This window comes from Antechinus flavipes, chromosome 1 (assembly GCF_016432865.1).
Source record: "Antechinus flavipes isolate AdamAnt ecotype Samford, QLD, Australia chromosome 1, AdamAnt_v2, whole genome shotgun sequence".
NCBI lineage: Eukaryota > Metazoa > Chordata > Mammalia > Dasyuromorphia > Dasyuridae > Antechinus > Antechinus flavipes.
The window spans coordinates 287,933,846-287,961,356 of NC_067398.1; the positions used below are offsets into that span (position 1 = coordinate 287,933,846).

Genomic DNA, 27,511 nt, shown 5'->3' on the forward strand with positions numbered 1-27,511 from the left:
GGTGGAGTTAAGATGGAGATGTGGCAAGGAAAAAACACTGATAGGATAAGGGATTTAAAAAACGAGGGGAAATAGAAGAAACTTTGCAGACCTCTTCTTGGCTTCTCTCAGAATCAACACCAGATCAAGTCTCAGTGTTATAAGACAGGTCAATTCGAGAGACTCCACAACTGTGGATCATAATATCTGAAGGAGTTGCAAAGCAGTTTTTGCTGACACAAGTGTTGCGGACTGGGAATGAGATAAACTAGAGGCAGAAAGAGGAGGAGAGAGGTCCAAGGACACAATAGCCTCTCAGTCAGAGAGGTTCTAAAGAATAGCAACTGCCTCTCAGTCTCCTTGTATCATCCTCTCACAAGAGGCGATCCATTCTGGGTTGGATCTCCAGCAGCCACTGTCAGGTGGCTCCCATGTAATCCAACAGTTCCTGGTATCTTCACATTTCAGGCCATTTTTTAAAGTGACAGAACCCACAAATATTTGGAATGTAACCAATTTCCAGCAGAAGATATCTTGGAAGAACTTCTGGAAAAATATCTGTCTCAATTGGTTGCGGGGAGAAATTGGAGGTCATGGGGGGATAGTAGGGAGAGATGCAGCCTAGCAGCATGGTGCAGGGAGGCACAGGACAAAGAGGCCCTGCACAGGAAATAGAGTGAGAAGCTCTTAGCCAAAACACAGCAGTGTGGCTACTCTGTCCTGTCAGAAGTCAGGAAATCAGTAAACTAGCTGTGAGACCTCTAATGTAATTATAGAAGGCAAACAATGTGCCTCTGAAACATAGCATAACAGGTGGGACTTGGTTGAGCCCACCCAGCATGAGAATCCTTGTGGCTCTCTGTAAAGAAAGCTTGATCCAATCTCCCCTGTGCCCTAGAAGCAGCCCGCAACCTTTAAAAACAAGCAAAAATGCAAAAAGCACTCTGATTATAGAGAGCTATCATGAAGAAAGGGAAGAATAGACTTCAAACCTGAGGACACAAAGGCAAAACACTTCAATATGAAGCCTCTCTTAAAAGAATTCATAAAGGATCTTAAAAGAATGTTAGAAGAAAAATGGGGGAAGGAAATGAGAATTTTGCAGGAGAGCTTGGAACACAAATTGTCTAATGAAAACTCCTCAATACATTTGGAGAGAAAATTTTGGGAAGGTGGCAGAGTAGATTGGTAAATTTCAAGCTATTTGACAAAAAGTGCTGGGAAAACTGGAAAATTCTATGTCAGAAACTTGGTATAAACCTATACCTCATACCCATAACAATATAAGGTCAAAATGGATACATTATTTGAGCATAAATGATACCATAAACAAATTAGGAAAACAAGAGATAATTAACTTATAAGATCTTTGAAGAAGGGAGGAAATTATAGCCAAAGAAGAACTTCTCTAAAGAAGAACTAGAGAATATTATGAAAGGCAAAATGGACAGCTTTGATTACACAAAATTAAAAAGGTTTTGCACAAACAAAACCAACAGAAACAAGATTAGAACAGAAGTACAAAGCTGGGATAAAATCTTTACAACTGGGTATTTCTGATAAAGGTTTCATTTCCAAAATAAAGAACTGTGTCGAATTTATAAGAATATAAGTCATTCCACAATTGATAAATGGTCAAAAGATATGAAAAGACAATTTTCAGATGATAAAATTAAAGCCATCTACGCTCACATGAAAAAATGCTCAAAATCACTTAGTAGAGAAATACAAATTTAAAAAGTCTGAGATACCACCTCACACTTCTCAGATTGGCTAAGATGACAAGAGAGGATAACGATAAATGTTGGAGAAGATGTGGGAAAACTGGGACATTAATGCATTGCTAGTAAAATTGGGGAATGGCTGAATAAGTTATGGTGTATAGAATATTATTGTTCTATAAAAATGATAAACAAGCTGATTACAGAAAGGTCTGGAAAGATTTACATGAACTGATACAAAGCGAAACAAGCAGAACCAGAAATACATTGTACATACACAATAATAGCAAGAATGTGCAATGATCAAATAAGAAAGGCTCAAATTCTTTTCAATAGTTCAGTGATCCAATGGAATCTTAATATATTTTGGACATAAAATGCCATCTGAAACCAGAGAAAGAACTAAGGGACTGAATCAACACATGCTATGTCCACTTCTTTTTTTTTTCATTATTTCCATGTTTTTTTCCCCATTTTCTGTGGTTTTTCTCTCCCAACATAATTCATAAAACAATGTGTATTAAAAATAAACTAAAAAAAAAATAAGAATGACAAATCTGGGGAACAGATCAAGAGTTGGATTGCCTGAAAATTGTGAGCAAAAAGACGAATTTTGACAGAATAATGCAAGAAATGATCTAAGAAAATTGTCCTGGAGTGATAGAACATGAGGGGAAAGTAGAAATAGAAAAAAAAATCCATCAGTCACCACTTGAACAAGATCCTTTGTGGAAAACACAAATTTTGAAACTCCCAGATCAAATGGAAATTTTTGCAAGAAACAAGAAAAAAAATTCAAATATGCTGGACCTACAATTAGAATTGTACAAGATTTATCAGCAGCTACAATAAAAGACTGCAGGCCTTGGAATCATATCTACTAACATCAAACAACTAGGCCTGTGCCCAACAATATCATATCCAGCAAACTATCTATAATTTTGAACAATCAACGACCTTGCAAATTTTCAGGACTTTCTATCAACCAAACCTGAACTTAACAGAAAATTTAACTTATAAGAACCAATATCAAAGATGAATTTTAAGTAATTCAATATGGATAAATTGTTTAAACATGGACAAACTGTTAAATTTTTTTAACATGGGAAATATATATTATATGTTTAAGATTCACATCAACAATAGAGTAGCTCAAAAGAAAAATGGGCAGAGTTAAAGTAAAAATAGTACTCATGTTATACAAATGAGGTGTAGAGAAAGAATAGATCCAGAACCATTAGCGAGAGCTGAAGTAATAAATTTTAGGAATTTTTTAGGATTAAATAATCTAATCCTAAAGAATGAGTGGATGAAACAACAAACCATAAAAAGTATTGTTAATTTTATCCAAGAGAATGACAATAATGAGAAAACATAACAAAATTTATGGGATGTAGCCAAAGCAGTTCTTAGAAGAAAATTTATATTTCTAGATGCTTACTTGAATAAAATAGAGAAAGAGAGAAGACTGGGCATACAACTAAAAAAACTAGAAAAAGAACAAATCAAATATCCCCAATTAAATACCAAATTTGAAATTCTGAAAATAAAAGGGGAGATTAATAAAATTAAAAGTAAGAAAACTATTGAACTAATAAACAAAACTAAGAGTTGGTTTTAAGGAAAAAACAAAATAAACCTTTAGTTAATTTGATTAATCTAATCAAATTTACAAAAAAAGAAGAAAATGAAATTGCCAGTATCAAAAATGAAAAGGGTAAATTTATCACCAAGGAAGAGGAGACTAAAACAATAATTAAGAGCTATTTTACCCAATTTTATGTTAAAAAATTTGATAACCTAAGAGAAATCAATGAATACTTACAAAAATGTAGATAGCACAGATTAATAGAGGAGAAAATAAATTACATATATAGTTCCATTTTAGAAAAAGAAATTGAACAAACTATTAATGAACTCCCTAAGACAAAGTCTCCAGAGTCAGATGGATTTACAAGTGAATTCTACCAAACATTTAAAGAACAATTAATTCCAATACTATACAAATTATACAAAACAGAAGAAAGAGTCTTACCAAATTCTTTTATGACACGGATATGGTGCTGATACATAAACAAGGTAGAGTCAAAACAGAGAAAGAAAATTATAGACCAATTTTCCTAAAGAATATTGATATAAAAATCTTAAATAAAATATTAGCAAAGAGATTACAGCAATTTATCATCAAGATCTAATCAAGTAGGATTTGTACCAGGAATGCAGGACTGCTTCAGTATGAGGAAAGCTATTACCATAATTGACTATATCAATGACCAAACTAACAGAAATCATATGATTACCTCAAAAGATGCAGAAAAATCATTTGACAAAAAACAACACCTATTTTTATTAAAAACACTAAAGAACATAGGAATAAGTGGAGTTTTCCTTAAAATGGTAAGCATCTACCTAAAATTAGCAGGAAGCATCATATAATGGGAATAAACTAAAAGCATTCCTAATGATGGGGATAAAACAAAATTGCCAGCTATCACCATTACTATTCAATATTATATTAGAAATGTTAGCTTTAGCAATAAAAGAAAAAAAGAAATTGAAAAAATTAAGAGTAGGTAATGAGGAACGAAATTATCACAGCAGATGATATAATGGTTTACTTAGAGAATTAACTAAAAAAATACTGGAACTTTTAGCAAAGTTGCAATATACAAAAAAAAAAAAAAATCCACATAAATAATCAGCTTTTCTATATGTTACCAACAAAATCCAGCAGGAAGAGACAGGAAGATAAGTGTAGATAATATAAAATATTTGGGAGTCTACTTGTGAAAACAAAGTCAGGAACTATATGAACACAATTTGAAAACACTTTCCACAAAAACAGTTAAATCTAAACAACTGGAAGAATATCAAGTGCTCATAGGTAGGCCAAGATAAGAAAAATGAGAATTCTACCTAAAGTAATATATTTATTCAATGTCATACTAATCAAACTGCCAAGAAATTATTTTACAGAACTAGAAAAAATATCAAAATTCACCTTATTAATGGAAAAATGCAAACAAAGATGGCCTAGTTGTACTAGACTTAAAACTTTATTATGTTATAAACTAGCAGTCATCAAAATCATTTGGTACTGGCTAAGAAATAGAGTAACTGATCAATGGAATAGGTCAAGTTCACAAGACAGTAGTCTTGTAGTAAGTAAAGTAACTAGTGTTTGATAAACCCAAACTCCAGCTTATGGGATAAGAACTCGCTATTTAACAAAAATTGTTGGAAAATTGGAAAATAGTGTGGCAGAAACTAGGCATTGAGCAACATCTAATACCCTTTATCAAGATAAGATCAAAATGGGTTCATGATTTAGACATAAAGGGTGATAGTATAAGCAAATTAGGAAAACAAGTAATAGTCTACCTCTCAGATCTGTGGAGAAGAAATTTATGGCCAAAGAAGAACTAGAGAACATTATGAAATGCAAAGTGGATAGTTTTGATTATATTAAATTTAAAAAGTTTCTGTACAAACAAAACCAATGTAGCCAAGATTAAAAGGGAAGCAGAAAACTGGGGAAAAATTTTTTTAGATCCAAGGGTTCTGATAAAGGACTCATTTCTAAAATATATAGAAAACTGACTTAGATTTATAAGAATACAACCCATTCTCCCACAAATGGTGAAAGGATATGAACAATTCTCAGATGAAGAAATTAAAACAATTTTAAATCATATGAAAAAATTCTCTAAGTTACTATCAATCAGAGAAATGCACCATTACACATCTCTCAGACTGGCTAAGGTGACGAGAAAATATAATGATAAATGTTGGGAGGGAATGTGAGAAATATGGGACATTAATATTTTGTTGGTGGAGTTGTGAACTGATCCAACCATTTTGGAGAGCAATTTGGAATTATGCCTAAAGGGCTATCAAACTCTGAATAACTTTTGATCCAGCAGTGTCTCTCTTGGGTCTGTATCCCAAAGAGATCATAAAAAAGGGAGAAGAACCCATGTGCAAAAATATTTGTAGCAGCAAGGAATTGGCAACTGAATGAATGACCAGCAATTGGGGAATGGATGACTAAGTGATGGCATATAAATGTAATAGGACATTATTGTTCTATAACAAAGGATTAGCAAGACGATTTCAGAGAGGCCTGGAGAGACTTACATGAACTGATACTAAGTGAAGTAAGTAGAACCAAGAGAACACTGTAAACAGCAACAGCAAGATTATGTGATGATCAACTCTGATGGACTTGGTTCTTTTCAACAATGAGATAATTCACTCTAATTTCAATAAACTTGTGATGGAGAGAGTCATCTACATCCACGAAGAGGATTAGGAGGACTGAAATGTTGATCACAATACAGAATTTTCACTTTTTTATTGTTGTTTGCCTGTCTTTTTCCCTCCCTCATTTTGTTTTCCTTTTTGATCTGATTTTTCTTGTGCAGCAAGATAAATGTGAAAATATGTTTGAAGGAATTGCACAAATTTGACCTGTATTGGATTGCTTACTGTTTCCATGGGGAAATGGGAGAAGAAGGGAGAGAAAAGGATTTGAAGCATAGGGTTTTGCAGCGATGAGTATTGAAGGCTATCTTTGCATGATTTTTTTTTTTTTTTTGCGAGGGAGGGGGTATTGGTTGGTTTTTAACATTTTATTAGCATTTTTCTCCCATTATCAAAGAATGAAATAAATGTGATGAAAATCTAACCTTCAAATTTATTGTTGGTGACTGGGAAAAAATTCAAACTGTGAATATTTATTATGCAAATGAAAATATCAAATATTGGTACAGTTATCAAAATGAAAGCAGTCAATATTTTAGTTCTAAAATTAACACTGTATGCACATAAAAATAATCCTTGCTAATCCAACTGCAGATTGTGGTGCTTTCAGAAAATTTATCATTTATTTTATAAAGATTTAAAAGCCTGAAACAAATATGAAAAGAAATTTTGTGTCTTTATAGATGGTATTATGCTCTATACACACCAATTATGACAGATTTCTTATCAGAAATATTACATAACTGCAATTCTGATCCAAGTCTTATCTTTACTTTCCTTTTAAAGCAAGAAACAAAATTAGAGTATTAAAAAAAGCACTAGAAGGCATCAGTTAATAGCAAGATAAAGCACTTGTGAAGAAAACAGTATTTTTTTTTGGATGGTTGAAAATTTAAATAACTTGATAATCTAAGTGTATAAGCAAGTATCATGAGGCCTTTTAAAAAATTTACCTTAATATTGTTCTTTCTTGGGTGTGGCATGCTTGGTATAGAACCCAGGTGTAACCTGTCAGATTGGCTAGAGTAACAGGGAAAGATAATGTGGAATGTTGGAGGGGATGTGGGAAAACAGGGACACTGATACATTGTTGGTGCAATTGTGAACACATCCAGACATTCTGGAGAGCAATTTGGAACTATGCTCAAAAAGTTATCAAACTGTGCATACCTTTTGATCCAGCAGTGTTTCTACTGGGCTTATACCCCAAAGAGATACTAAAGAAGGGAAAGGGACCTGTATGTGCCAAAATGTTTATGGCAGCCCTGTTTGAAGTGGCTAGAAGCTGGAAAATGAATGGATGCCCATCAATTGGAGAATGGTTGAGTATATTGTGGTATATGAACGTTATGGAATATTATTGTTCTGACCAGTGGGATGAATACAGAGAGGATTGGAGAGACTTACATGAACTGATGTTAAGTGAAATGAGCAGAACCAGGAGATCATTATATACCTCAACAACGATACTGTTTGAGGATGTATTCTGATGGAAGTGGATCTCTTCGATAAAGAGAGCTAATTCAGTTTCAATTGATCAAAGATGGACAGAAGCAGCTACACCCAAAGAAAGAACACTGGGAAATGAATATAAACTGCTTGCATTTTTGTTTTTCTTCCCGGGTTATTTATACCTTCTGAATTCAATTCTCCCTGTGCAACAAGAAAACTGTTCCATTCTGCACACATATATTGTGTCTAGGATATACTGTAACCTATTCAACATGTAAAAGACTGCTTGCCATCTGGGGGAGGGGGTGGAGGGAGGGAGGGGAAAAATAGGAACAGAAATGAATGCAAGAGATAATGCTGTAAAAATTACCCTGGCATGGGTTCTATCAATAAAAAGTTATTAAAAAAAAAAACAAAAAACAAGTGTAGAAGCCAGCATTGATCCCCTAAACCACACTGCATATTTATGCATGTGGTATGTAATGGCTTGCACATCAATAGGTTTGGGCTTCAATCTACTACCACTTAATTCTTCAGGTAGTTTCAGTCTTACATTAATAGTTCTTTTCAAATTTTGTTGTAGTCAATGTTCAAAATCAATATTCTTATACAGAGGATATCTGACATTGATGGGACAATTCTGAATTATTTCATCTACTACTTCTGAATAGGCTGTGTGAAGACTGAATTAACTAACGCTAGGTAAAAGGAGATTTTTGGACCCAGGAACTGTTCATATCCAAAATCAATAGAAAATTCATTTTTTGAGATTTCATTGATTTCAATATTCTGTTTAATCCACTTTGACCCATTTGTATCATACCTGTTAAATTCTTTGACTCAATTTGGGCAGATATAACTATAATGTCCCTTCACTGCTTTAGTTGTTTCCAAGGATTGTTCAGAAGCAATTCCTACTTCTTGTTCTCTCAGTAAATGCTGAATAAAATATTATATCTCTGCCAGCAACTGGAATGGGCTTGATACAGCTACCAATAACATACACTTCAGCCATAGGAATGACATGAATGACAACATCTTTACTATCTATAACTGTACCAGTCAATGTTCACTCTATGATCTAACTTGATGAAACTAAATCAAGGACTGATTGTACAGTTATGTAAAGGCTTAGTACATTAAAGGATTCAAACATAATTCTACCTGTATATTCCCTGTTTTGGGGTGTTTTTAGTGGAGGTCCAGTCCATCAAAGAAAATAATGATCTTCAGGTTCTGCCCTTAGGTATTTTAAAGGTCTCTTGATCCATAAATCTTTCCATCAAGTACCAATCTTCAACTATATCATGACAGACTGGCCACTTTGTTACACAAATTGGCTTTTCTAGTGCTTCTTCCCTATAAAGAAGTCTAGATCGTCAATACCCTTTATCACTCTCCTTTGTGCTTGATTTCCTACTTTGAACTCCTCAAGAGCAATTCATGAAAGATTTTGTGATTTTTATTTCCAACATGTTCAAGTTATGTATACTCAGTGCCATAGTCTACCATAGAGGCTGGAAGCCAACCTGTCACCTAATGCCTCCTTCTGCTCTCACTAAAGCCATTACCGCTCCACGTCTGTGCTGGATACAGGGAGATCAGAGGCTGGCAGCAAGGGCTGCCACATCCACAGTTGGACCAGTCTTGAGCCCCCTGGAGGCAGAAAGAAAGCTGAAATGGTAGTGGCATGTGGGCACAGGGGAAGAGTACTGGCCTGTTCTTTGTATCTATTTTGAAGATACAAAGTTATTATAAAAAATTTCAAAAAATATACAGCCAAAAAACAAATAAACAACAACAAAAACAGAGGAGAATGTAGTTAAAATGGTCAACTACTATAGTTAACACTGGAGAGAGAAAGTAATGAAGTCACAGCAAGGGTAATAGCCTTAATCTTTTTTTATAAAAATTATTATAGCTTTTTATTTATGAAACATATGCATGGGTAATTTTTCAACACTGACCCTTGCAAAACCTTCTATTTCAAATTTTCCCCTTCTTCCTCCCACCCATCCCCTAGATGGCAGGTAGTACAATACATGTTAAATATGTTAAAATATATTTTAAATCCAATATACATATACACATTTATACAATTATCTTGCTGCACAAGAAAAATTGAATCAAGAAGGGAAAAATAATAAAGCTTGAGAAAGAAAACAAATATTCAAGCACACAATAGAAAGAATGAAAATGCTATGTTCCCATAGTTCTCTCTCTGGGTGTAGATGGCTCTCTTCATCACTGAACAACTGGAACTAGTCTGAATCATCTCATTGTTGAAGAGAGCCACGTACATCATACTTGATTGTCATATAGTCTTATTGCCATGTATAATGATCTCCTGGTTCTGCTCATTTCACTTAGCATCAGTTCAAGCCTCTCTGAAATCATCCTGTTGGTCATTTCTTACAGAACAATAATATTCCATAACGTTCATATACCATAATTTATTCAGCCATTCTCCAACTGATGGGCATCCATTCAGTTTCCAGTTCTTTGCCACTACAAAAAGGGCTGCCACAAACATTTTTGCACATGTGGGTTCCTTTCCCTCCGCTAAGATATCTTTGGAATATAAGCCCAGTAGAAACACTGCTGGATCAAAGGGTATGCACAGATTGATAGCTTTTTGAGCATAGTTCCAAACTGTTCTCCTGGATGGTTGGCTCTGTTCACAGTTCCACCAACAATATATCAGTGTCTCAGTTTTCCCACATCTCCAATATCCATCATTATCTTTTCCTGTCATCTTAGCCAATCTGAGAGGTGTGTAATGGTATCTCAGAGTAGTCTTAATTTGCATTTTTCTAATCCATAGTGATTTGAAGCACCTTTTGACCATTTATCTATTGGAGAATGGCTTGATTTTTTAAATAACTTTGAGTCAATTCTCTAATAGTCTTAATTTTGATGAAAACAAATTTAGATGAGACAAAATATAGGAAAAAGTGAAATTTTGAAGGTTGTTATCAAACATGGGAACATCAGAGTTTCTAATTAGATAAGTAGAAGTATGGAGTAGAGGTGGTCATATGATTTAAGAAGGTTGGAAAATTAAGTGTTTAAAGAATCTGAGGAAACATCTAAGTGGATATTAAATCTCCTAATATAAGAAAAAGATGTAGGGAGGAAAAAATGATGAACAACTCCTTGAGAAAAAGAGAAAATGACTTGGGGATCAATTATATTACAGTTAGAATAATTTCGAGTGGAAAATTTTGACTGAATGCTGAGCAAAAGGAATGTCTAGATATTGGGAGTGAGGGGGTGGTAAGGAATGTTACAATTCTCTCTCTAGGATATGTGTATTTGGGGAGAGGAGTAATGAGAAAATGTACACTCACTACAGAAAAGTAGCAATGCAGTATGATCAGAAGGAAGCCATTCTCAGAGAGGGCTAACAGATGCAAGGAGCATGAAAAGAGGATAATGGAGTAGGGCAAATTAAATTAGAACATAGATAGAAGAGAGTTGAGGGGAATGGAATGAAAAAATGAAGAGTGGGTTGGAGGCAATTTTACCAAAATGGTCTTTGATTAATAAAAGAAAGGGGTAAGGAGAAAAACAAGAGAAAGTAAAAGAAGTAGGAGTGAAGAGAAAGTAAGACGTTCATAATTTCCAAGGAGTGTTGCTGAGGGAGCTGGGTTGAGCTTGGTTTTGCTCCTTTGCTTTGCTGTTGGAAGGAGATCAAATGGAGATCAAGTTTACCATCTTTCCTGCCAAAACCGGTCAGAGACTAATCTAAGTCTGAGTTCAGTCCATGCCTATCTGCCAAGTACTGACAAGATCTTGCTCTAATTCTGGGATGATTGAAGGTTAAGGGTCTAGGGGCTGGTTGAATGGAGTGGTAGTGTAAGGGCCTCTCCACCTTCCAGAAGGTTCAGTACCTGATCAAAAACTTATATTAAACCAATCTAGTAGTCTATTATTAGATAACATATTAGAGAAATGTCTGGGGCCTTCCTGAATTAAGGGATTTGGCCTAGGTAAGAAAGTTAGTATGTCTCACAAGTAGAATTCATATTCAACCAGCTTTGTACTTAGTATACTACTGATGTCTCAGAACAATTAATTATTTATAACAACAATAAAAATTTTTGTTTGATGTTTACAACAAGAACATAAAGAAAGTAGAGCACCAGCCCTGAAATCAGGAAGACCTGAGTTCAAATCTGGCCTTAGACACTTAACACTTCCTGGCTGTGTGACCCTGGACAAGTTATTTAATCCCAATTCTTCCGGGGGAAGAAAAAAGAATATAAAGAAAGGTTGATGATTTTTTGGTAGATTGATTTTTTTTATGATGAGATTCTTTTGTGTATTGAATTTATATCCTGCCACTTTATTAAGGACAGCTAGGTGGCTCAGTAGATAGAAGGCTGGGTCTGGAGTCAATCTGGTTTCATATACTTATTAAATGTATGACCTTGATCTTATCATTTAATCCAGTTTACCTCAGTTTTCTCATCCAGCATAAAATGTGCTGGAGAAAGAAAATGCAAATCACTGCAGTATCTGTGCTAAGGAAACTCCAAAAGTGATCCAAAAGAATCAGACATAATTGAACACCAACACTTTACTACAGTCATTATGTTTTCAATTCATTTTAGTTGAATCTCCGTGTTACTCTTCATTAAATATTTTAAACATTATTAAACATTTTTAGCATTCACTTTAAAAAATTTTAAGTTCCAAACTATCATCTTCTCTCCTTCTCACTCACCCCTCACCCCACCCCCCACTACATTAAGGCAAGCAATCTGATGTAAGTTATGCATGTGCAGTCATGAAAAAGACATTTCCATATTAGTCATACTATGAGGGGAAAAAACACAGATCAAAAAAAAACAAGAAAATTTTCAGAAAGTTTGCTTCGATCTTTCTCTGCAGCTGGATAGCCTTTGTCAAGTGTCCCTCAAAATTGCTTGGTAATGTAGTGCTAAACCTAGCTAAGTCATTCAGAATTCATCATTGTACAATATTGCTATATTTCTTAATTTAATGTAGTCAAAATTATCCATTTTACATTTCATAATATGCTCTCTCTTGTTTGGTCATAATCCCTTCTCCATGGATATGAGAGGTAAATTGTTTGCTTATGGTATCAACATTAAAGTGTAAATCGTGTATCCATCTTGGTATACAGTGTAAGACAATAGTCTATACCTAGTATCTGCCAAAGTGCTTTCCAGTTTTCCTAGCAGTTTTTGTCAAATAGTGAATCCGAGTCTAATAAGCTTGGCTCTTTACATCAATCAAATACTATATTACTACAGTCACTTATTATTTTGTATTGTTTACCTAATTTATCCCACTCATCCACCATTTTCTTTCTTATCCAAATGGTTTTTGATGATTATCATTTTATAATATATTTTGAGATCTGGAACTGCTAAGCCATTTTCCTTTTCCTCCAATAGATTCTCTTGATATGCTTGACTTTTTGTTCTTCTAGATGAATTTTATTATTTTTCCTAGCTCTATAAAATAATTCTTCAGTAGTTTGATTGACATAAAACTAGATGAATAAATTAATATAGGTAAAATTATCAATTTTATTATATTGGCTTAGCCTAGTCATAAGCAATTAAGTATTTAATTGTTTAGGTCTAACTTTATCTGTGTGAAAAGTGTTTTATAAATTGGGTTCATTTAGTTCCTGGGTTTGTCTTGGTAGGTAGACTTTCAAGTATTTTATATTCTCTCCAGGTATTTTAAATGAAATTTCTCTTTCTAGCTCTCATGCTGAATTTTGTTGGTAATATATAGAAAAGCTGATGATTTATTTATGTGGGCTTATTTTATATGCTGCAATTTTGCAAAAGTTGTTAATTTTTTCAACTAGATTCTATTTAGTTATTTATTTAGGATTCTCTAAGTATTCCTCAATATCATCTGAAAGTGTGACAGTTTTGTTTGCTCATTCTCTATTCTGGTTCCTTCAATTTTTCTTTTCTTCCAGTTAGAATTTCTAGAACAAGAGTGAATAATAGTGGTGAGTAATGGGCCTCCATGCTTTATCCCTGGTCATACTGGGAAGGCTTATCCCCATTACAGATAATACTTGCAGATTGTTTTAGATAGATACTACATATTATGTTAAGGAAAACTCCATTTATTTCTATGTTTTCTAGCATTTTAAATAGGAATGTGTTATTTTCAGAAGTTTTTTCTTTATCTATTGGGATAATCACAAAATTTTTGTTGCTTTTGTTACTGATAAGGTCAATTGGACTGATAGTTTCCCTAATAGTGAAGCAGCCCTATATTCCTCATATAAATCACTGGTCGCAGTATATAATCACTATGATATGTCCTTGCTAGTATTTTAATTTTTTCTACAATATTCATTAAGGAAATTAATCTAGAGTTTTCTTTTTAAATTTTTAAAAAATTCTTCCTTATATCAGCACCATATCTGTGTTCTAAAAGGAATTTGGTGGGATTTGTTTTTTAACCTATTTTTCAAATAATCTACAGAATGGCTTTAATGATTCCTTAAATGTTGTTTGAATTCTCTTGTAAATCAGAGAGATGCTGAAGATATTTTTATTAAGTTCAATGATGTCTTATGCAATTTCTTTTTCTCAAAAAGTTATTGAAATATTCCATTTCCTTTTCTATTATTCTGGGTAGTTTATATTTATGTAAATATTCACTCATTTCACTTAGATTATTAAGATTTATTGGCATATTTTTGGCATTTTATCAAATAGTTCCTAATACTTGCTTTAATTTCCTCTTCAATAGTGGTAAACTTATACTTTTCATTTTTGACATCTGAGATTTGTTTTTTCTTTTTTAAAAAAATCAAATTAACTAATAATTTATCTATTTTTGCCATAAAACTTACTCCTACTTTTATTTATTAATTCAAAGATTTTCATACTTCCAATTTTATTAATCACTCCTTTGACTTTTAGGATTTCCAATTTCTTATTTATTTAGGGATTTTTATCTTTTCTTTTTCTAGTTCTATTTTTAATTGCATGCCCAATCCATTGATCTCTTCTTTCTCTATTTTTCTCCTTCAAAAAAATAATAATAATCATACATATCTGCAGAGGGCCAGAACTCTGGAAAGGTAGACTAGAATCAAGGACAGCAGGGTGCTTATAGTTAAGCACCTACTCAGTGTGATTGATGGGATAATGGTTCTCTAATCAAACATTTACTTAATGTGATGTAATGATGTGATCATACTCTAGTTGCCATATACTTAGTGTGATATGGTGATGTAACGTTCTACAGTTGGCACATGCTCAGTTGCTGTAGTGATGTAATCGTACTGAGATAGTAAAGGGCTAAGAGGATTGGGAACTGAGTCTCAGACACAAACACAGAGAGGACTCCATCTTTGGCTATCCTCGTGGTGAGTCTCCTGCCTCCTTCACTCCTCCACTAAGACCAAGGACCAAGGCTTGTCCAGAGATCCTCCAGAAAGCTAGTCTAGACATTACACATACCATTTGCAAAACACAATAAAATCTTTTTTTTCACTATCCTTCTTTATTTCCTCAAACTTTATTTTTTATCTTATTATCATAATTAAAATCTTTATCACTACATTAAATAAGAATAGTGACAATAAACATCCTTCCTTTACCCTGATCCTAATGGAAATGCCACTTCTACATGTCAGATAGAACTAGCTTTTGGCTTTAGATAAATTCTGTTTTATTTATTAAAGGAGGGTTCATTTAAACTTATCTTTTTCAATGTTTTAAGATAAATGAATGTTATATTTTGTCAAAGTATTTTCTATATTTACTAATAACAATTAACAATCATAAAAATAACAATAACCATATGATTATTTCAATGGATGCAAAAAAGGCTCTTCATGACATACAACTCTTATTTATGGAAAGAAAACAAAAAATAATGGCAAAGACTTTGGATAAAGCTTATTTAATATGACTAAAAGCACATACTGGAAACTGACAGCTGATAGTAATGGATTAGGTGAACTTTCCTAGCAAATACTAATACAGTAAAGCAAGGATGCTTTTTCTCTACCATTATTATTTGAAATATGCTAAATATAATTAAAAAAATAAATCAAATCAAGAATGAAAGATGATAAATAAAGAAGAGATTTAGGCTTTAGGAAAATCAATATGACAGTTGAGTGAATTGGAAATAGGGAAAGACCTGAGAAATGAACAACAATCAGCAGGTTTGAGGATTAGGGAAGATGGAGGAAGACTTTTTGGAAGAATGTGTGAATTGATATTCAAGGGACAAGGGGACAGAGGACTTTTGGAGGGCTGGATGAAACGGTAGGTAGGAAAGTGGATTAGAGAAAGTAAAGCAACAGGGATAGAGTAAAAAGAGAGGGAGAGAAAGAAAACAAAATGGAAGGAAATTTACAAATAGTAATTATAACTTGGAAAGTTATAAGAGAAAGGGATAGCAGCTCTCTTAGTAGTGGCAAAGAATTGGAAATTACAGGGATCCCCATCAATTGAAGAATACTGATCAATTTGAGATGTGCTATAAGAAATTATGAGCTCAGTGATCTTAGAAAAACATGGAAAGACTTGCACAAAATGATGAAGATTAAAATAAGCAGAAGGAATGGAACACAGTATACAGTAACAGCAATCTTGTTTTAAGAATGACTTTGAGTAAACTAAATTATTTTGACTATTATAAAAATACAAATTAAAAATAAATGACATATAAAGATGCAATCTGAGTCTAGAGAAATAACTGATAAATAGAAGTATGTATAGAATAATTTTACATATTATGTATGTATGCATATGTATGTGTATATATGTGTGTGTGTGTGTACATAACCTCTACTTGTGTCTAATGGTAGCCATCTCCAGGGCAAGGCAGAGGGGAGAAGGGAAGAAAAAAATATTTTTTATTGTACTGTGTATTGAAAGTGCTTATTTTCTTGCATGAATTGAAAATAAAATAAATTCTTCAAAAGAGAAGTTCTTTCAAAAGTGTGAAAGGAGAAAGGGAGACATAAATGAGATATGCAGTGAAGTCACCAAGTATTTTTAAATGAATTTTAAAATATAATAAATTGTACCTAAAAAATAGAATGTAACAAAGTGAAGACAATGATTCCATGAGACAATAGGAAATATCAAAACGAAGTCCAAAGATTGTGGGAGCAGAATAGAATATATAAGGAAAACAGAGGAGATAATTTAAAAATCTGTTAACCATTTGAAAGCCATTACCTAGACTCTAGATATCATATTTCAAGAAATCATGAAAGAAAACTATCCAGATCTCTTATTATCAGAGGGCAGAAAAAGAATAGGAAGAATTTATTAGTCAAATCCTGAAATAAAGTTCAAATGGAAAACTCCCAGGAACATTATACCTAAAATCTGAGCTTCCTTGTCAAAGAAAATGAACTTCAAATGACTAGAAAGAATTGAAGTATGGAGGAATCTGATAGTCAGTCAATAAATAATTATTAAACACTTACTATGTGCCAGGCACTATGTTAAGTACTCGGGAATACAACAAAGGGTAAAAGACATTCCTAGTTCTCAAGTAACGTAGTTTAGTTGGAGAGAAAACTTACAAATAACTATGTACAAACAAAATTTATACACAAATTAAAAGTAATGAACAGAGGGGAGGCATTAGAACTAAGAGGGATTGGGAAAGTCTTCCAGTAAAAAAAGATATTTGTTGGGATATGAAGAAAGGCAGGAGGCAAAGAAAAGAGAGAGCACTGTAAGCATGGAAAACAGCCAATGACAATGTCGGATATTGGGAGACAGAATTTCTTTTTTGGAAATACCAAGGAGAACGGCAGCTAGATAGCTCAGTGGAGAGAGCATCAGCCCTCAAGTCAGGAGGACCTGAGTTCAAATCTGGCCTTAAACACACTTCCTAGCTGTGTGACCTTGGGCAAGTTACTTAACCTCAATTGCTTCAGAAAAAAAAAAAAAAGAAGAAAGAAAGAAGGAAAGAAAATATCAAGGAGACTAATGTCTCTGGATCACAGAATAAATGGGGACAAGTCAGATTGAAGAATTATAAAAGACAATAAATAAAATACAAAGTAAATAACTACAAAGACACTAGACCCACTTGATCCTGAAATTTATTGAGCAGAGTGGTAACAAGGGCAGACCTACCCTTTAGGAAGATTACTTTGATAGCTAAACAGTGGACAGTCAAGATTTAATAACAAACTTCTGAAAAACAATACAAAACTAACAAACATTTAAGGAGTAAAGAGCAAAGAACATGATATTCCCACTAACAAACATTAGAGTAAAGAGTACAAAAAATAATTTTCCCATGTAGGAAATATAAGCTTACAACTATTTAGTAACACTTTTAAAAAACAAAACCAAACTGAACACTTAAGGAGTAAAGAGTATAGAACATATTTCTAAGGGTAGAAAATACAAGCTTACAACAAATAATAACTAATTCAGTAAAACTGAATGGAACTTTATAGGGGAAAATGCAGGGCTTTCAAACATTCCTGATGAAGACAGGAATTTAATAAATAATGAAATATAAATAGGAGCAAAGAGAAACATAAAAAAGTACATAAAAATTAGCAATCAGAAGTCTTTATGAGGATGAAGTAATTTGTCTTTTGATAAAAGGGAAGTAGTATAAAGTATTTTTTGAGAACCATTATGTTAAAAGAATGACAACATGGCAAGTGCAACATGATGCAGGTTTGAGATTTATATTGTATATTATTCATACTGTACTGATATTAAAAAGAAGAAAGGAAAGCAAAGAGGTGAAATGAGGGAGATTGTTATTTCCTAACAATCTATACAGAAGTGATCCAGAGTAAAAGCTCATACAAATAAAGAAAGGGTAAGAACAATGGAAGTCACTTAAATCTCAGTTTGAAATATGCAAAGTGAAGTGAGAAGAACCAGAACAATTTATATCATAGCAATAACATCGACAATGAAATATTTTAAGAATAGTATGTCATTAAATGTATTTTTCACATGATATATCTGTGTTCTGCTTTCTAATCTGTTCCACTATACTTTTGTAATTTATGAATAAATTTATCTCATTCATGTTCAAGGTTATTAATAATTGTGTTATATCCCTCCTGTAATATTCTTCTCTGAAAAATGTATTGTTCTCTGGGAGCATGTTTCCTGGGGGGCTTCTGAGAGCAGCCTTAGTTTCAGTTCAGTGTAATCACCCCAAATGCAGCCAGGAGTTAAAGTCAAGTCCTTTATCGTCTTCTTCAAAGTCTTATCTCCTTACTTGGGGCTCAGCTAGTTTTTCTTAGAGGCCTTCTGTAATCTCGGTTCTGAGAGCTTAAGCTGCCTTCTCTGGCTTGTGAATCTCCTCCACTGAATCCTAGCTGAGGCCCCAAGCTTGGGCTTATCCTTCTTAGCCCTGAGAGCTCCTCCCTTATATGTTCCATACTGAGTATATACCAATCATTATATCACTGGGAAACCATTATTTGTAGTAGGATTAAATCAATGCTAAACTAGATTTAACTATTGTCTCCTCAATTCCACTTAGCACCTTGTAAGAATCCTAACACCCTCCAATAACACTTTCTTTGCCTATACCTCTTTATTAAAAAGATGAAAGAAGAGTTTGCCTAACATGATTTAAAAGCGAAATGATTTGCTTCTTCTATCATATCTTCCCATGCCCAATAATAAAACATCTGGATTTGGGCTATTACTTTTTGGAGATTTAATTTTGTAGTTTCAGAAGAAGACTAGAGGATTCCTTCATTTTCATTTTGTATTCTGGATCTAAGACATCTGGGTAATTTTCATTTCTGATTTCTTTCGATATGGTTATCTATTGGGGGAGGGAGTTACTCCTCTTTTCAAGATTGTTTCTCATTAACTGGCTCCTTAGTGGGCTGTTTTTTATATCTAGCAAATATTTTCTTCTGCTTCTTTTCAAATCTTTGATTTTTGTTGTAATGTTTCTTGTTATGTAAGAATTGTTTTTGCCTGCCAAATTTTAAAGAATCGAATTCTTAAATGAGTTTTATTATTATTTCTTATAAGGTATTAAATCTCCTTGCCATTTTTAGATCTTATGAGCTTTCTTCCAGGTCTTTGTGACCAGGACATTCTTTCCATTTCAGATTTATTCTCTTTTTCTGGGTTTTTATCACCTTGAGCTTCTCTCATTTATTGTAGTAACTATTTTCTTTTTTTACTTGTATTTCCAGTCTTGTTTTCTAATTTAGGACGTGTGCTTGAGCAAAATCTGTTCCTTTATTCCTGATTTAAGTAGGTTCTGCTTATCTTGAATTTGGAAGCCAAAAGTAAGTCCCACATTCTTTAGACATCATCTAGTCAAGTATTGTTTGAGCACAGGCTAGCTGGATGCTAGATCCTGATGATTGCTTACTCTGTTTCTTACAGCAAATGGGACTGTCCTGAACTGACAACTTCTCCTGCCATAGGTTGGGCCTTCAATTCACCTTGTAGATAGTGCTGGTCTGGCTGGGACTGGATACCTAGGTATCACTTCTTATGGGTGGGATCTGGGTAATGGCTCCATTTCCTACTATCATCCCTGGGCTGGCCTATGTTGGTTCCTTGTCTGTCCTATTGCAGGTGGGAATGGGGCTTTGGGTTATTTATACCAGATACACTTCTGTATTATTCTTTTCTATTGCAGTTTCATTTGAAATATTCATTTTCCCTCGTACTTATCCTAGCTTGACTCCAATTCCATCATTGTTTAAGATATTGTCAGTCTTTTTTGCAGTCTTGAACTGGATTTACCTGTCATTTGATGTTTATAACAAAAGGGCCAAAGAACAGAGCTATCTATTCCAAGGAATTTTGAATGCTTTTGATTAACTGGGAGATATCTTATTGTAAAAAAGCTTTTATGGAAACATTTTGTTTTAGTAAGTCAAACCTTTTTTTCATAAAAAAAATGCATCACCCATTTTTATCTCCTTCAATTATTTTTGAAAGCCTGATTGTGTCCTAAAATACTATCAAGGATACCTTCAATTCATAGTTAATTCTGCTGTAACATTACATATGTTTCTAAAATTCAACATGTTATGCAAAACAGACACAGATTTTAAAAAAATAGGGCTTACATGAAAAAAGATTTGGAGGACAATATCCAAAAGTTTAAGAATCTAATAAAATGATAAAAACAATTTCATATATGTTAAACAATTAATTTACAAATACTATAATGATAACTACATTGTCCAAGGCCTTAGGTTGCTGGTAGAAGGCAGCCTCTGCAGACTGGGAGCTATGACTTTAGTGGAAAGTGAGAATAAAGGGGACACATAATTAATTTACATTGGTTAACTGGATAAAAATTACTACAGTTAATGTCAATATTATTTCTATAATCTACGTCCAATTTATGTTATCTGAATTACTTGTTCAGGATTGTTGCTTAATTGCCTATCTTTTTGATATTATTTTTTCCTTTTCTCTTTTACTAATCATGGTCATACTCTTGACAATCACTGTTCTGACTATATAAAGGATTTGGGAATAACCCCCAAAATAAAAAAAAAAAAAGGTCCCCAACATGAAAATATTACTTTATTTTTTGTTATTTGCTACTTTTCATATCCATTGCCTACTGATTTCAGTAGTGTTTCTTTTTTTAAATGGTTATGATAGAAGCATGACACTTTTTTTGTAATTTTAGTAAACTTTTTTTCTGAATTATACTTTCCTATATATTTTGCCTCATCCTCATCTTCCCCCCGACCTTCAAAGTAAAGTCACAAAATACTAAAACTCTATGCTGATTTAATTCAGAGGATATTTTCAGTTTTTTCATAATTTTTTTTCTGCTAGTTCTTCATCATGGCCTTTTTGCAAATGCTTATTATTAGTATTATATAAAAAATGATGACCACATATCCCATGAAATAAATATTTCTTGTTGCCTTTTGATATATAAGAAAACCCATTGTTCTCTCTCCTTTATATTCCTCTCCAAGGAATATCTGAGAGCTATCTTCCCATTAAATTACACCTTCCTTAATTCATTTGTAGCAAGAATGACATATTTTAACTCTTCCACTAATATATCCACTCTCACACTGGGCAATCAAGAATACTAATTATAGGTGAAAAGGGACTTATTGTTGAGTTTTTAATGTAATATTACTTTCTTTTAAAGTTCTACATTTATTTTCTGTTCTTTTCATCCTGATTATATTTTTTCTGTTATTTTTTCTTCAGCCAATCAATAGACATTAATTAAGTGTTTACCATATGCTAGGAATGGTACAAAGAGGATACAAAGAAAAGTAAAATTCAATTCTGAGTTCCAGAAAATGAAGTCTTATTTGAAAAGCAACAAAGAAACCAATAGAGAGGGCACATAGAACAATTGTGGGAGACAACTACAATCAGATGTTGTGGAGGGCTGAAACTCTTGAGTTGTTGCACTGAGGTCAGTTCAAGCACTTAAGGCTAATTACCAATTGGACAATACTCTATGGGCATGTGCTTGGGGAATGGCCCTTCCCACGATTCTGTACTAGCTTGTTAATTGGTGTATACAGAGAATTGTAGGAGGGACTAAGGGGTGGAGTAAGAGTAGCCAGGGTCAATCTCAAGGTGGGAGATGAAGAAGGAAGGTTGAGGAGATTCTGCTTCCATCCAATTCAATCCTATTCCTAAAGACCAAGAATAAAGACTAAGATTTTTGCTTATCCTGACTCTGGCTTATTCTAAGGCATCCAGGGTTTTTACGCAGTCATCACAAGATATGACCTTGATGAAGATTCATTAAAAGAGAGTAAGAAATGGTCAGACAGAAAAGAGAAAGACCAGAATAGTTAGAAAGGAAAATATTTGAAGGTTGAGAAAAGGCCATTATATCTGGTAATTAAGAAATCATTAATAAGTCTGAAGAGAGCAGTTTCAGTTGAATTTTGAGGCTGGGTGTAAGAATTCAGGAAATTAAGAAAAGAACGAGAGAAAAAAATGGAGATACTTCTTAGAGACAACCTTTTCAAATTTAGTCATATAGGAGAAGAGAGTTATAACGTGATACTTAACAGGTATAGACAGACAAAGTGAGGATTTTCTGAAGACAGACATGCTTGCAGGCAGTAAGGAAGCAGCCTGAAAACAGGAAGAGATTTAAGATAAGAGTGGGAATTGTAAAAGGGGCCAGTGTGTTGGAGAAAAAATGAAATGGACTCAGTCATAATGGAAAAAATAAGGATCTTGTTTCCCTTACAGTAACTGCATTCCCTAGTCAATGCAACTATGCTCAAACATGCCAATATTCTTCCTTTAAAGTATGCTCTCTACAGGGAATACTGCATATTTTAATACTTTGTTGCAAAACACTTATCTAAAAAGTATGGCTCATTTTCTGTGTTTTAGGAAAAAGGAAAACTATTTTATGTTTTGAATGAAAAATTTACTGTCTTTCAAAATGACAAGAGTACACATTTCCTTGATTAACCTTTTTTTTCCCCCCATTTTAGTAAAAAAAAAAAAAAAAACATAAGCACATTTTCATATTGATGGACTCTGGAATTATTTTCAAAAGTAATTTTCTTTTAGCCTTCTTAAAACAACATTTAAGAGGAGCAAGAAAGGATTTTACTTCATATGAAAAGTAATATTTAAAAGATTAGCCATATTGAGAACATGAAATTGAATTTGCTGCTATTTTGAATTTAAGCTTTACACAAGTAATTAAAAGGATTCTCATTTCCAGTTTGTGTGTTGCATTGTTTCATATTTTATATAGAAAGGCAGAAATATGAGTCATTTTGAAGCAGTTTTTTTTCTTTTTCATTTAAGAGCCAGAAATTAAATCTCATTAAAATTGTGAAGAAGGAGGCAGCTAGGTAGTACAGTGGACAGGGCACCAGCCCTGAAGTCAGGAAGACCTGAATTCAAATCTGGCCTCAGACACTTAACACTTCCTAGCTGTGTGCCCTGGAAAAGTTCCTTTACCCCAATTGCTGCAGCAAAAAAAAAAAAAAAAAAAAAAAAAAAAAGACAAGAATGTTTTTTTAAATAAAATAAAGAATACATTTTGTTCATATTAATTATTGGAATTATTGACATACTTTATTATGATATTGATGTGGGTGTGGACTCTTTAAGAATTGATTATTCCTTTCTTTCTGATTCCTAACCCCTCCTAGTTGATCAGTCCAGGCCCTTTTGATTCACAAATCTTGATCCATTTGAATTCCAGCCTCACCTGGATCTGAGCCAACTTGGGACTCCACCCAGAGGTCCCTTCTAGCTAAATCTCTGTTAAGCTGAAATCTGTCTTGGCAGAGGTTCCAAACATGCCAGCCTTATACCTGACATGCCAGGGATCTCTGTCAACTGGAATCCTGTTTCCAATGTCCTTCTTATCTCTACCTTCACCTGTTTCCTTAACTATACTTTAACCTTATTTCCAAACCCCATAATAAACCTCTTTTATCAATCTAGCTTTTCAGGCCAATAAATTCCTTTATTGGAAACTCTCGAGCTGCTACTAGACTTCATTTAACTCTATATCCTTGTGCAGAATTCAAAGGGGTTGCAGGGGAGCTCCATTTGCCTCCCTGTACCCCGAATCTGCCACTAGACCTCAATTAAACACTAATTTCATTTAGGTACCCCCTATCTAGACCTCATCAATGTGAAAGATTAACTGATTTGAAATTATTTTAACATTCTTTTTTATTTTGAGTTCCAAATTCTCTCTCTCCAAGCCATATTTTACTCATTGAAAAGAAAAGCAATATGATATTCATTATACATAAGAAGTCATACAAAACTATGTCCATATTATCCATGTTGTTTAAAAAAAGCAAGAAAAATAAAGTGAAAACATGTTTGAATCTGTATTTAGAATTTATAATTTCTCTTCCTAAAGAAAGCATTTTTCGTGAATCTTTTGGAATTGTCACAGATAAGCGCACTGATCACAGTAGCTAAGTCTTTCTCAGTTGATTGTGAACAATGTTCTTCTGATGCTATTCACTTTGTATCAGTTCATATAAGTTTTCTCAAGTTTATCTGGAACAATCCTTTTTGCCATTTCTTACTATTCTATAATACTATTCCATCCAAAGATATACTACAACTTGATTACCATTCACCAACTGGTAGATATCCCTTCAATTTCAAATTCTTTGCATCACAACAAATAAACAAGCAAACAAAACTATTATAAATATTTTTGTACATAAAGGTCCTTCCCCTTGTATCTACAAACCTAGTGATGGTATTACTAAGTGCATATATATTTGCGTATGTACAATTTGTTAGTCCTTTGGACGTAACTCTAAATGGCTCTCTAGAATAATTAAACTGATTCATAATATTACCAATGTATATTAGTGTCCCAATTAATGTCCTCTCCAGCATTTTTCCATTTTCTTTTTCTGTCTTATTAGCCTATCCAATAGATATGAGATAGTACTTCAAAGTTGTTTTAAATTGCACTTTCAAATTATTAGTCAGCATTACTTCATATGAATACTGATACCTTTGATTTCCTCTTCTTAAAACTGCTCTTTGACCATTCATCAACAGGGAAATAACCATTAATTATCAATGTGGCTCAATTCCCTATATGTTTACAAAATGTGACTTTTTTCAAAAAAGTCTGCTATAAAAATCCTCCTTCCCCCACCAGTTTCTTGTTTTCTGTGAGGATTAAATTGTCCAATCTACAAAAAGAGAGATTGAGGCAGAGCTCTGAGCCAATGATATTTTACCATGTGGTCCCCTCTAATGGAGTGTACCTCAGATCTTCTTCATAATCCAAGATGCCCCCCTCTTCCAGGGCCTTATTTTTTTAAGACCTGATGCAAGATTTGCTACTTGAACATTCTAAAGAGGCTATACAAACTATATAACCCTAATGGTTGGTGTATCTTGACTTCCATAGATCTAAAAATGATGCATCATCTTGGGTTGGATGAAATATAGGGCATCTCCACTGACAAAGTGGTCACAAAATGGTTACCTGCTCATGTGAGACAAAAAAAAAAAGTAATTCAGAGGTACAAAAATAAGTTGGAGGGTAAATGCTGAAAACTATCTTATATATATGTTTTCAAAATAAAAAGCTTTTTAAAAAATAAGTTTGGAATTGTAATTGTATTGTAATTGTAAATGTAATTAAGTCATCTCCATCATTGCTGAACTTGGTCACCAAAATAAGGAAAAACAATGTGGGTCTCTAGTTAGCTTACTAGGATTAAGCAAATAAATATATAATCTGCAGCTCACAGTTCTGGGGCCTAATGTAGAAAACTTATATTTACTATGCCTATGGAATCATAGCAAATTGATTAGTATTGATTGGAATAGAGTAGAGATCAAAATAATTTCTCACATTTCCTTTTTATTTTGGTCACATTGGAGTTTGTACAAAAAATTTTCAACTTCATGTAATTATTGATGTTTTTGATGATTATCACTTTTTAATAGGGTTTAAAATCTGTTACTGGAAGGCCATATTTCTTTACTTTTTTTCCATCAATTATCTTAATATTCTTGACCATCTGGATGAATTTTTTCCTAGTTTTATAAAGTTATTCTTTGGTAGACAGTGAATAAATAAACTGTCATTTTGATTGTATTATCTTGGCCTATCCATAAGCAATTAATATTTCTCCAATTTTTGGATCTAACTTTATTTGTGCGAAAAGTTTTGTAATTATATTCCTGGGTATGATCAAGGTAGACAGATTAGTAGATAGACTGATAGATAGCATTTTATACTATACCCAATTTTTTAATGGAATTTTTCTATTTCTTTTTGCATATTTTGCTGATACTATGCTGATATGTATGTATGCTAATGATTTGTGTGGATTTACTTTATATTCTGCATCCCTGATAAAGTTGTTAATTGGGTCAACAAGAATTTTAATTGATATTCCAGGGTTTCAAGTATACTATCATATCATCTGCAAAAAGTGATAGTTTTGTTCCCTTACTACCTATTCTTATTGCTTCCAATTCTTAGCCTTATTGTTACAAGGAGCATTTTCAATACAATACTAAATAATAATGGGGTAATGGATGTACTAGCTTTATCTTTATCTTACCAGGAAGGCTTCTAGCTTATCTCTATTACCAATAATGCTTGTTCTTGATTTTAAATACAACTTTACCATTTTAAGAAAAGCTCTATTGATGCCATTGCTTTCAAGTGTTTTAAATAGAACAAGCATTCTATTTTGTAAACATCTTTTTTTTAGTATTTCTTGAAATAAGCATATAATTTTTTTAACTGATGTGATCAATTATGCTTATAGTTTTCCTACTATGAAGCAGCCCTGTATTCCCAGTATAAATCCTACGGGTAGGATACCTAGCATATGATCTTTGTGATAAATTATTGCAGCTTTTCCTTGCTAGTGTATTAATATTCATAAGGGAAACTGGTATATAGTTTTCCTTCATTTATTCCTCTCCCTGGTTTAAGTATCAAAAACTGTTACTTTTATTGACACATAGATTGCACAAAATACCTCTAAATAATTGCCTTAATTTCATCTTCCTTAATGGTACATTAATCTTCATTTTTGAGACTAAAAAAAATCAAATTAATCATGTTACTGATTTTTTCAGAAAAACAGTTCCTAATTTAATTTTTAAGTTCAATAGTCTTTTTTTATTTTCAATGTTATTAATATTTCTTCTGCTTTTTAGGATTTTTGATATTTAATAGGGGATTTAAAATCTGTTTTTCTAAATTGTTTTAGTTGCATGCCCAATTCATCTGTTCTTTCTCCATTTTATATTTAAAATATAAAATTTTTCCCAAGTATTACTTTGGTTGTTTCCCACAAATTTTGTTTATGTTTTCTTTTTCATTGTTGTGATTTTGACTACAAGGAACGCTGAGCAACACAGAATCTACATTTTTAAGTTGTGCTGGAGAACTCTTTTAAGAATCTCACCATACAGCAAAGATGTAGGATCAGTCAACATTTAAAGAAATTAATTTAGGTTATGCATTGGAAGGACAAATACTGAATCTAAAGCTTAAATCTTCTGGCCACAAAATGAGAAAACAAGATTCATTGGAAAAGACTCTGATTTGGGGAAAGATTGATAGCAAAAGGAGAATGGGATGGCAGGGGATGAAATAGAAAGATA

At 33.0% G+C, this 27,511-nt stretch overlaps 1 protein-coding gene and 1 pseudogene across 5 annotated transcripts in view; both read right to left on the minus strand.

Moving 5' to 3' along the window:
* Positions 1 to 27,511, minus strand: part of AUH (AU RNA binding methylglutaconyl-CoA hydratase) — a 203,587-nt gene that overhangs the window by 41,160 nt on the left and 134,916 nt on the right. The gene's annotated exons all lie outside the window — the stretch shown is intronic.
* On the minus strand, positions 4,967 to 8,571 carry LOC127538469 (actin-related protein 3-like; annotated as a pseudogene).